The following is a 13,156-nucleotide window of genomic DNA, read 5'->3' as shown; positions in this document are numbered from 1 at the left end:
GACCACAGACGTCGCTATGCACTAACTCTAACGGACGCGTAGTCCGCTTTCCTTCACGACTTACAAACGGTTCTCGAGTTTGTTTTCCAGCCAAGCATGGTTCACATATCACTGATTTCGAGCTTTCATAATTTTCGCTGCCTTCTAGATCCAACCCATCAACCATTTTCTTATCGATAAGCTTCATCAGGTTTCCATTCCCAATGTGACCGTAACGTTGATGCCACAGCTGCAACTCCATGGAAACCTTTCCCGTTACCATAGCAGCATTTGGTGTTGCTAGGTAATGAAAGTCCATCGCGTACAGCGCACCAACCTGCTTACCGGTAGCAACGACACCTTGATAAGCATCTTCAACGGTTACTTTGCCTTTATGGAAAACCACCTTCTTTTCCGAATTTTCCAGCCGACGTAAAGACATCAGATTCAGCGTCAGCTCTGGAACAAAAAGAACGATTTCCATGCGGATTTCAATTTTCTTACCATCAACAAACGAGTAAACGTTGATCTCTCCGCGTTGTTTAGCAACCAGGTTGACGCCTTTCTTCGCAGTTGCTATGCAGACGGGCTCATCTAGCATTTCCAGGTTTTTGAATAATTCTTTTCGATTCACCATATGATCTGAAGCTCCACTATCCAGATACCATCGTTGCAATTGTTCATTCAACGTCGACTCTGATCCTGTCACAAACGATACAGATGTCGTAGCAGCATTTGCCTTCATAGGTTTTCTTTTCTCAAAAAAATGTTCTGCATGCTCTTCAAGATGTTCGTTTTTCGGACAGTCAGCTCTCTTGTGCCCGAATCCACCACAGCTGAAGCACTTCAGACGAAATTTTCCTCTGGTCTTTCCAGCAAAACTAACTTCTTCTGAATTTTGAATGCTCGAACTTCTTCCTTTCCGTTTCGATTCGACATCCAAATACTTGCTTTTCACAAATTCCAGGGTCAGTTTCTCTGATACTGCTTCCATCGCTGTGTTCACAGACTCGTATGAAACCGGCATGGTCAGCATTAGGTGACACACAATGTCCTCCTCGTCTATTTTCGCACCGGTCGACTTGAGCTCCCGAATCTGTTTATCGAAACAAAGGAAGAGAGATGCCAGACTTGAAGATTCGTCATGCTTCATCTCCAGAAGTTTTCGCTTAAGCATGAACCGGTTGGTCATGCTCTTCCGTTCGAAAATTTCATTCAGTCCATCCCAAATTTCCTTCGGACTCCTCTTGTTCTTTATGTATTTCAGGTGACTATCGGCGACAGCTCCGATCAGGACCGAACGACACTTGTTGTCCTGTTTCATTCGAAACGCCTTCTGCTCCTCCTTCTCCTTCTTTACAGCCGCTGTATCCTCATGCACGATTTCCCAGAAGTCTTCTTTCTCCGCTTTCTTCTCGACACAGTGCGCGATTTCCAACTGTTCCAGGAACGCCAATATCCTGAACTTCCAATTATTGAAACCCGTTCCGTCGAAAGGCTTGATCTTGAGGAACTTCTCTTCGTCTCCCATCGTGAGGATTTATTCGAATGGCTTAAAGAATCTTCTAGGTTTGAATTGGGTTATCCTGGGTTATACTGAGTTATACTGGGTTATATTGGGTTATACTGGGTTATACTGGGCCCATAACCTATTAACAGAGCTAAAACACCTTTACTGGTTGATGGTTGAAAGAGGAATGAACATTTTATTAACTACATTCTGTTAACACTATTTCATAGAGTACTATGATCAATTGTACACCAGCATCTCATAGTATACTTAAATCAATTGTAAACTTCAACAGGCAGGAGCAGTGACGAAGCAGGATACACAGAACAACAAGCAGTTGAAGCAGAGTTGGAGAGCACCAGGTCCAGATAATGATTTAAATGGTTATGCACCCCGTTCAGCTGATAGAGTTCATGCAAATTTATCATATCCAAAAAGCAGGAACTGGATGAATTCGAAGAGATATGTGGCACATAATGTCTTATAGTTAAAGATGAATCTGACCTTACTGCGGCTGCAGGCGACCACTCTAACGCCGGTTAATTGAAGTCGCCAAGAAGGATAAGATGATCATTCGGTTTCATTTGCATGTATGCATCGCTGATGAAAGCAGAAAGGGATTCTAAATAGTTGCGGTCGCTGCTCAAATACGCTGGCACATAAACAATCCCCACATAAAGATGAAACTTAGGAAAAGAAACACGTATACATAAAGCTTCAAGCGTGGGTTAATTCATGTTAAGTGCCACAGACGGATACCGACTGGAACATGCAAGCAGCACACCACCCCCACGCGATCGTTCATTGTTTAACCTGCTGCGATCGCAACGGTATATATTGTAGGAATCACTATCCAGGACCATGTTGGATGGAATCGATTCATTTAACCAGGTTTCAGTAAGGGCAAGCATTTCAAACCCTGATTCATTCGCAGAAAGGCGCAATTCATTATATTTGGTGCGAAGGCCTCGAACATTTTGGTAATAGATCACGAAAGGGACTATTAATTGTGAGCTATCCGTTTGGCAAACGGGCTGATCTGTGGTGAGCGGTTCGTGTTGCTGAGATTGGTCTGTGATTGAAACCCCACCCCCGGTGATAACTGAGGCGGTGTGGGAGGAAACTCCAGTTGAATAGCCTCTAGGATCTCGGTCATCTGGGATAGTGATTGAATCCCGCGCTGTGGGGATGGCGATCGATGATCCAAAAAATGATCCGGATGAGCGGTGCTTTTTGGCGCAGCTGAAGAGCAATTTGCACTGCTTGAACGATGCGAAGTAAGCGCAGAAGGGTCAAATCGGGCCCTTTCATGTATACGTTGCTTTGGTAGGCCACGATCAACAAACTCACGAACAGTAAGTGAAACTGGCCAAATAGTAGATTGAAGCGCCAGATCCTTAAGTAATTTAGGAATACTCACTTTAAACGATATAAAGGACATCAAATCAAGGTTCGCACCCTTTTTCGTGAGACGATAAACATCTATGTTGTCGGTTGGCAGCACAGCTTTAAGCCACACACGCATATAATCAGCGAAGACATGCGATTTGATGTTCGTGAAGTATAACCATACTTTCTCTGCTATGCCAGTGTTCGTGACATCATGGTTTAAAACAGGATCAGAAGATGATTTTGTATTTGTTCGGCAGTGCCCAGCACTAATATCACTAGTCACCTTAGTACGTTGAGTGTAGTGGTTGCAGCTATCAGAAGCTTCCACAGTGTTGGTATCGTTCGCTGCTTGTTGGATATCTGCAGTGAGCTCCATTGAGTTGGTAAATGTACGGCGAGTGGATGCTGTTTTAGTCGTTCTGGTATTAGTGGCGTTGAGTGACGATACATTAGTGGAAGTGTGCGTTCGCGATGCGTGAGAAACAGACGGCTTAGCTAATATGGGTGTTAGCTTATCAGCGAGAGCGAGGATCTCGGGAAGCAAATCGCTCTTGATAGCCGATCTAAGAGAAGAGAGAGATGAGTCAATTGTGGTGAGAATATCTGCTTTCACCAACTCGAGTAGGGCTGCTATCTCATTTGTGAGAAGTGAGTTTGTGCCATTGCGAAACTCGTTACATGTTTTGTACAACCACAATAATCGATTATTCCGCCCAAGCTCACGAGTAGAATCACGGGACAAACCCGTGCAATGTGTATGATGCTTGGAGCCACAAACTAGGGTTGGGCAATTCGATTCATTACCATGAAGGTGAATTTACCGGTTCTTTCATTAACATGAACTGAGCGTGAATCGCGATTCAATCGTTCACGTCAACTAACCACAGTATGGTAAATCGATCTTATTTCGCGATAATTTCATATTATGGGTGTTTGTTAACAGTTTCATATAATAAGCATAACAGTTCTTAGTCACTGAACTAAAAAACTCGTGTATTCCTAATTATGTTATTAAGTGATGCATCTATTATGATTAAGGCAACCAACACATTTTAACACCATTTTGAATTCATTTTTTATATTACAAAAATAACACTTACATCTAGATAATTCAAGTCTTACTTAATTACAAAAAGTGCATTACAAAACAATTTCATATACTCCATGTTACAAATTTTGCAACGACGTTTTGATTATGCATTTTGTTGAATAAACAATATTTCCTGCAATTTTTTTGGCGCTAGTCGAGATCTTTTTTCAGAGTATATCTGTCCCGCTTTAGAAAAAAGCCTTTCACATGGAACGGACGTTCCGGGAATGCATAAAGTGCTCATGGCAAGAGTATACAATGATGGATAAAGAACTTGATGTTCTTTCCACCAAAGAAGCGGATCATTTTCTAAATCAATATTTTCAACGCTTAAATATTGATGTAGTTCATTCTCAGCTATTTGTCTAGGTGTTTTGTAGTTTTGAGCTCCCTTGTTTTTAAATAAATCGCCGAAAAGCATGTCCACATCCTTGCTAACTTTTTTTACTACTTTTTCGACTTCTACTGCGGGGTTTTGCAACGGAAGCAGCTCAGATATAATTGATTCACATATGTTTTTGAATTTTTCCACATCGTCTTGAAAGCCAAGTTGTTTAATCCTAGGATCTAATATCATAGATTTAAGTATCTGCTCATTGGAACGATAAATTTTTAGCTTGTTTTGTAGACCTTCAATGAGCAAAGCTACTAAATTTGAATGTTTTCTGCTATATCCTCATCATTTCTAAACTGTGATGTTTTGGTTAACAGCACATTGCATAGTAATCCCACGTGTGAAATGGTTATGTATTTTTGGGCGGATACAATATTTGTAGCAGAATAGAAATATTTTAGAACCCTCACAATTTGTTCAATTGCTTCCCAATCATGAGATTCTAAAGATATTTTCATTTTCAAACTATCTGCACAGGAGAGTAATGCAATTTTGTTCTTATAAAATCGATTAAGCATATCATACCCCGAATTCCATCGCGTTGACACTTCTTGTATCATTTTCAATTGATCTAAATTGAGCTTTTTTGTGTATCAGCTAGCATTTGTGAGGCTTTTGGACTTTTCTTAAATAGCATTACTACTCTTTTTACCTCTTCTACAACTGGTAGCACACTTTTTTTTATAGCATCTCGAACAATCAAATTTAACGTATGTGCAAAACATGGTATGTGACAAAAATTCAACTCAGTTGATGCCGCTTTCATATTGGAAGCATTGTCAGTAACCATTGCAACAATCTTATCCTCTATGTCAAATTTGTTCAAGGTACCTTGAATCCAATTAGCTATATTCCTACCACTATGAGGATTTTCAAATTCCGAGCATTCTATCAAAATAGAACTAAGTTTGCAATTTTCGTCGATATAATGACCTGTTAAGGCAAAAAAACTTATTTGGTTCAGGTTTGTCCATCCATCCGACGTAATAGCTATAGCTTTGGCGGTCGATAATTTCTCTTTAGCCTTTTCAAATTCTTGATTATATACGCTTGGTAGTAGGGCGTTTGATAAACTTTTTCGTGTAGGCATAATATAGTTCGGATTTAATGTATAAACGAATTTTTTGAAAATTTCACTTTCTACTAAATTAAATGGCAAACATTCTTTGCAAATTAGATCTAGCAACATTCTATCTAAAACCTTTTTAGTCTCGCTATTAATGAGTTTCTTCAGATAACCCTGTATGCTCATATTTGAATTGAAATATTGATTTGATGGCTGAAAGTTTACAGCAGAAGGTCCCGCTTCATCGTCTATGTTAATAGTTTGAGGAATTGGTTGCTTTTGCTTTAAATACGGCACAGTTTTATGCACTAAATTCAAATGCCGCTTCAAGTTCGAAGTAGTTCCTTTAGTATACTTAAACACCTTTAAACAATAAAGGCACTTTGCGCCAGTTTCTACCGGACTAAAATGATCCCAGACAGGGCTTGTTGTTGCGTTTGTTGGAGCCATCATATCTGTGGAAATGTTTCATACAACACTTTATGTTTTTGTTTTTAACTACCAAGACTAATGTTACCTTTGATCGCCGTGCAATTATTAAATTTTCACTTATTTCGATGGAGCGTAGATCAATTTGTGGTTTACAAGTCAAAAGATCACAACAAATGGCATATCAAAGATCAATTTATCAATACAATCACGGTTTCAGCAATGTTTATTACCATAAGCCTACAACTTCTTCTTCTTCTCTGGCTCAACAACCGATGTCGGTCAAGGCCTGCCTGTACCCACTTGTGGGCTTGGCTTTCAGTGACTAATTGATTCCCCACCATAGCAGGATAGTCAATCCTACGTATGGCGGCACGGTCTGTTTGGGGATTGAACCCATGACGGGCATGTTGTTAAGTCGTACGACACATAAGCCTACAACACATTGAAGAAATCGAACGTATTCAAAAATAACGGTCAAAATCACCTATACAACAACGAACCGAACACACGTGATCTATGTATTTATCATATGGATTTAGTGACCATAAACGTATTAGTGTAATTTTCCTCTCTTCCTCAAAGCGCGAGAAGGTCATTTCTCTCTCAAACAAAACGACTAGTACAGTTCAAACTCACTAATTGAACTTCGATTGGCAGCTCACTGTTTGGTTAGTGTCACGTTTGGTGATAAATTTTCACGTTCTTTCCTGCACAAAATAAATGAAGTTTTTTTTTTCATTATAGGCGACAGTTTTGCGATTTTCTATGAAATTAGATTCACTAATATAAAGGCATGCTTTTTAGTTGATCTATCAACCTACTATCAAATATCCATCGAAAAATATACAAACCAAAATTTCGTTCAATTATTGAACTTCGACTGTACCTCGCTCACAAGTAGGTAAAAAAACTCATCCCACATACCACCCCCCGTCCTCGTCATTTTTTTGACTCTCTATCTCTGTGATCGTTCTCTCGGTAACTATCAGCTGAAAGTATTGCAGCGGGAAGAAAAAGAGAGCGCATATTGCAGAAGCGGCATCGTCTCCGAGGATCAGAAAGAGAGTGAACGATGTAGATCAACGAAACATTCTATCCGCTCTCTTATCTTGTACTGTGCTCTCCGCAGAAAGCCAGTGCAGAATGCCAGATCGGATGTTTTGTTGGGCTGAGTGAGAAAGTATGCTGATTTTGTTTCATCGACACATGTCTATCATGTGGGACAGCGCATTTTTGTATCAGGAGAATGAACGACCTGGTCATACGATTCACGTTCATATTTGTATAGGAAAAAATGAACGACCTGACTTGCTAGGACGTTCTTTATTTCGACGGGTAGGACGTTCTTTTCGTGAACGTCCTGGTCATACGATTCACGTTCATTTTGAATGGGGGGAATGAACGACCTGGCTTGCTAGGACGTTCTTTATTTCGACGGGTAGGACGTTCTTTTCGTGAACGTCCTGGTCATACGATTCACGTTCATATTTGTATGGGGGGAATGAACGACCTGGCGTACTAGGACGTTCTTCATTTCGACGGGTTCCTACCCGGGTTATTTTCATGAACAACTCAACACATTATAATTTATAAAGAATCGATGAACGTTGATTAGATGAACGTAGGTCGTTCGTTCTTTAGGATGAATTGAATGAATCGTACAGTTCTGGTTCTTGAGGCACAACTCTACCACAAACAACGGCGCAGGACACCGAATTAGCACTATCGGTGGGTGCTTTGCAGGTTGAGCACTGCATAACGATGACACAGCACAAACTGATGAGTGACAGGAGCAGGAACGAAGCCAAACAATATCTCGGCAAAAATGTCGAAATAACAGGAGACTAGGTGCAAGAACTCCAGTGCAACTTAATATCAATCGAAGGCACGCACTAGCCAGTACAAACAACTCAGCAGCACCAATGTTGCAAATGTTGAAAATCAGGTAATAACACGGCAAAACAGCGAAGGCACAACCACTTGGTTTGACAGTCGATCTCTCTCACATTTAAAGTTTTAATTGGAACTCAATCTTCTGACCTGCATGTCCAAGAGAATGGTGTCCCCCAATGTGCCATTCTCTCTCCCACTCTTTTCCTAATTAGTGTTGAATCCCTCTTCCACCCCATGCCTAGTAACATTAAATCTTTTATGTATACTGATGATATAGTTCTTGTCTCAGCATCCAACAATAGAACCGAATCACGCACAATTGTAAAGAAGGAGTCAATATAGTTCAGAAATGGTCACGTTGGACAGGACACAATTTCACACTCCAAAATACTTCACAGCTGCAATAGCAAATATCATACTCTAAAACCCATAACATACAATAACTCAACCCTTGGACCACATCATAACCGACAAGATAGTAGCAGCTGCAGGACGAATGATGGAGAAAAACATCAAGGCCAATACCCTTATCCAAAGGGCAAATGCCGAATTCATCACACTAACACAACAAACACTCCCCTCAGTCACCAAACTCATCCAAATCGGTAGTCGCCCCTGGTACAGTATCGGACATTAAAATAGGACCCTTTTTTTTCAATGCACCGTGCACTTGTTTTGCCACGTTACTTGTGTTTGTGTGTGTGTATGTGTGTGTGTGTGTGTGTGTGTGTGTGTGTGTGTGTGTGTGTGTGTGAGTGTGTGTGTGTGTGTGTGTGTGTGTGTGTGTGTGTGTGTGTGTGTGTGTGTGTGTGTGTGTCTGTGTGTGTGTGTGTGTGTGTGTGTGCATGTGTGTGTGTGTGTAGTAGTAGAAAGAGAGTGTGCTTTTTAATGTGTATTTGCAAGTGCGCGGGTTTGTGTCTGAAAAACATAGCTTGCCATGATGTCATATTGCGTTGAAAGTATTCTTATTATGTGTGTTATCATGTGAAACATTGTGCGTTTACACTTGGATAAAAACTAAAGTTTGCATCGACAGCAGCGCTTGTTCCTCGGACGAAAACGCAGGTGTTCTATTTCATGAATGTGAATGCGACACCGGTGCGAAATGGACACGCGCACAATAGCAATGAACTCGGCATTCCCTCACAGGTGTTTCTCCAGTGCACGCCATTTAAAGGCCTTCGTGCATCTCTGCGTTGCACGTTGTGTGCGAATGGTAAACTTTGTGCGTGCATTGAGCTGGCGCGCAGTTATTCTTTTCAATGGGCGTTTTGTTTCATGAGCGCGGCAGTATTCTTTTCTCGATTTTGAAGGGAAGACGCTTACTCGCGTACTCGTTGATAGTTTTTATCCATGCGATGTTTTCGCTGCTCCAAAACGATGTAATTCATCGCGTATAGAAGCAGAACGCAGGCAGAGCACGGGATCAGCCGTGTCCAAGTTTTTAACCAGCGCGTTCTTGACGGTCCAAGCAAGCAATGTTAGTAACAATGGGTCGAGGTAAACGTTGTACCGATCATCAGCGCCATATGTAAAAGCGAATGGCTGCTGCTGGCATAAAGCGAAAAAGGATCGAGTTCGTAATGGAACGATCGCGCACTTTTGTGGCAAACGCGCTTCGGACAACCGAAACGTGCTTAGACAACTGAAACGCGCTTGGACAACCGAAAAGCGCAAGTCAACCGGATGTCCTCAGAAGACCACGGCGAAAGAAGACCGTAACATTGTTAATATATCGAAAACACACTGATCGCGAGGGCGGTGGTCCTGCTTATCACACCAAAAACCTAACCCAAAACACAAAAAAACTACTTACAAGTCTATCCGAAACGACCTACTTGTGAAACAAACACACACATCAAAACACATTCAAACACACACACACACACACACACACACACACACACACACACACACACACACACACACACACACACACACACACACACACACACACACACACACACACACACACACACACACACACACACACACACACACACACACACACACACACACACACACACACACACACACACACACACACACACACACACACACACACACACACACACACACACACACACACACACACACACACACACACACACACACACACACACACACACACACACACACACACACACACACACACACACACACACACACACACACACACACACACACACACACACACACACACACACACACACACACACACACACACACACACACACACACACACACACACACACACACACACACACACACACACACACACACACACACACACACACACACACACACACACACACACACACACACACACACACACACACACACACACACACACACAAACACACACACACACACACACACACACACACACACACACACACACACACACACACACACACACACACACACACACACACACACACACACACACACACACACACACACACACACAAACTTGGCCCAACGGGTGCACGGTGCGTTAAAAAACCAATGCCCTATCTTTCTGTCCGATACTGTACTACCACCCACCACAAATAGATTGATCCATCAAAAATCAGCTTCGGGCTGGTTGCAATAGTGTCATTACTAACCGTCATTTTGCATAACTCGTTGAGCAAAAATACCATAACCACCATCTCATTTTCACAGAGGGATGAGTACAAAACGTGCAAAACCATCATCGTCAATAGCTGGAATCGTTATTGGGTTAGCAGCGGCCGCTCTTTCATGAGAACCATCAGGAGCACAACACCACCATGGAAAGACCATCCATCACACTAAGACCAGAGAATCCTATCACGACTTGGTATCGGACACACCCGGTTCACCCACAAATCTTTTTTGCAAAAATCCAGACCCAAATTCTTTCGTATTACTTACCTTTATAAAGAACTTTAACCAAAACCACATGTGAAATAGGCAAACATTTTTATTAAAATAAACGGATAGTTTTAAATAATCCGAGACTACCCGAGCTCTTATCCGAGGTATAAGATAATTGCAAGCCACAAATGGCTTGCCAAAAAGGATGTTCGATTTTAAGTACAGAATTAATTTACCGATTAAAACAGGCGAATGAAGTCGGTCGGTTCAAAGCCTCTATAAAAAAAATAAAGTGAACTAAAAAATTCTTCAAATGTGAATAATGCAACTTGTTATTTCAATTATTTATTTATTTAATGCAGCCACATCAAGATGTAAGACAGTCCAACTGCATACATGTTTAAATTAATTTCTTCGCGATAAAGTAGCGTCTCAAATATAGCACCTGCCATGTTGCGAGCCCCAACAAACAACTCATGCTAAAAATGCTAAAGAAAAGGACTCGACTGTTTGTTGATTCTGGAAAAAGAAGTAGATTAATATTTGAGTTAAATTTGTGTAAACAGTTTTGTTGTATTATACCAACCGTTAGTGTCGCGCATTTCTTCTTCCCGTTTTCTCATCAATGCAAAATCTTGAACAATTGCATCGGACAAATCCTCTAATCGTTTCAAATCCACTTCTAGCGGTTTTAATTTTGCTGCTTCGCCAATCTTCAAGAAAAAAATACATGCAAAAAAAGTAATAAGCATTAAATTTATACATATTATTTTTGTTATAATTGTTATATTTGTTATATTTATTATTATTACAATATTTGTTACTTATATTACATATTATATTAACTCTTTGATGTCATTGCAGGAAAGTTATTCGGCGTGTTATTTTACCAGCTCATTTCTGTTTACAACAATAATTTCTGTTTATAAAAAAAACACGTTTATTGTCTTTTTGTTACAAGAACTGACTATCTTACTAAAACAAAAACTATGAACAACATAAAATAAACAGACGTTGTCGGTAGCTTGGAGCGATCAGACATATTGTCTCTTCATATTGTCCCGCTTCTCTTCATATTGTTTATCAACGATGTTACCCTCGCTTTACCTCCCGACAGTATCAGTCTGTTTGCCGACGACGCAAAAATTTTTGCGCCTATTAACAACACAGGTGATTGTACATTCCTGCAAGACTGCATCGAAATTTTCTGTTCGTGGTGCAAGCGTAATGGACTGACTATCTGCATCGAGAAATGCTACTGTGTGTCTTTTAGTCGATGCAGGAGCCCAGTGACTGGGACCTACTTCATGGACGGCACTGCAGTTAATCGACAGAATCATGCCAAAGACCTGGGCGTTCTGCTTGACTCTAGTTTGAACTTTAAACAGCATATCGATGACGTTGTAGCCAGAGGAAATCAATTACTTGGCGTGGTTATCCGGACAACTAATGAATTCCGCAACCCCATGTGCATCAAAGCTGTGTACAACTGTATCGTTCGTTCGGTTCTGGAATATTCGTGCGTAGTCTGGAGCCCAACTACCGCTTCTTCAATTGCTCGAATTGAGGCGATTCAACGTAAGCTCACGAGATATGCCCTACGCCTACTTCCCTGGCAGGATCGCAATAATCTTCCTCCGTATGCTGCGCGGTGCCGTCTTCTAGGCCTTGAACCTCTTTCGGTTAGAAGACGCAATGCACAGTGTTCACAGTGTGAAAGAAGACCGTAACATTGTTAATATATCGAAAACACACTGATCGCGAGGGCGGTGGTCCTGCTTATCACACCAAAAACCTAACCCAAAACACAAAAAAACTACTTACAAGTCTATCCGAAACGACCTACTTGTGAAACAAACACACACACACACACACACACACACACACACACACACACACACACACACACACACACACACACACACACACACACACACACACACACACACACACACACACACACACACACACACACACACACACACACACACACACACACACACACACACACACACACACACACACACACACACACACACACACACACACACACACACACACACACACACACACACACACACACACACACACACACACACACACACACACACACACACACACACACACACACACACACACACACACACACACACACACACACACACACACACACACACACACACACACACACACACACACACACACACACACACACACACACACACACACACACACACACACACACACACACACACACACACACACACACACACACACACACACACACACACACACACACACACACACACACACACACACACACACACACACACACACACACACACACACACACACACACACACACACACACACACACACAAACTTGGCCCAACGGGTGCACGGTGCGTTAAAAAACCAATGCCCTATCTTTCTGTCCGATACTGTACTACCACCCACCACAAATAGATTGATCCATCAAAAATCAGCTTCGGGCTGGTTGCAATAGTGTCATTACTAACCGTCATTTTGCATAACTCGTTGAGCAAAAATACCATAACC

General features: G+C 41.5%; 1 long non-coding RNA gene across 1 annotated transcript; it reads right to left on the bottom strand.

Moving 5' to 3' along the window:
• Nucleotides 1–10,685: 10,685 nt before the first annotated feature.
• On the bottom strand, nt 10,686–12,547 carry LOC133391089 (uncharacterized). Its single transcript, XR_009764581.1, has 2 exons — nt 11,184–12,547; nt 10,686–11,116 (listed from the first exon to the last, which is right to left on the bottom strand). It is a non-coding gene; the product is annotated as an uncharacterized LOC133391089 (long non-coding RNA).
• Between the last annotated feature and the right edge of the window lie 609 nt (nt 12,548–13,156).

This window comes from Anopheles gambiae, chromosome X (assembly GCF_943734735.2).
Source record: "Anopheles gambiae chromosome X, idAnoGambNW_F1_1, whole genome shotgun sequence".
In the NCBI taxonomy this organism is placed as follows: domain Eukaryota; kingdom Metazoa; phylum Arthropoda; class Insecta; order Diptera; family Culicidae; genus Anopheles; species Anopheles gambiae.
The sequence above is the reverse complement of the archived record's forward strand: the minus strand, read 5'-3'. Positions and strand labels throughout refer to the sequence as shown.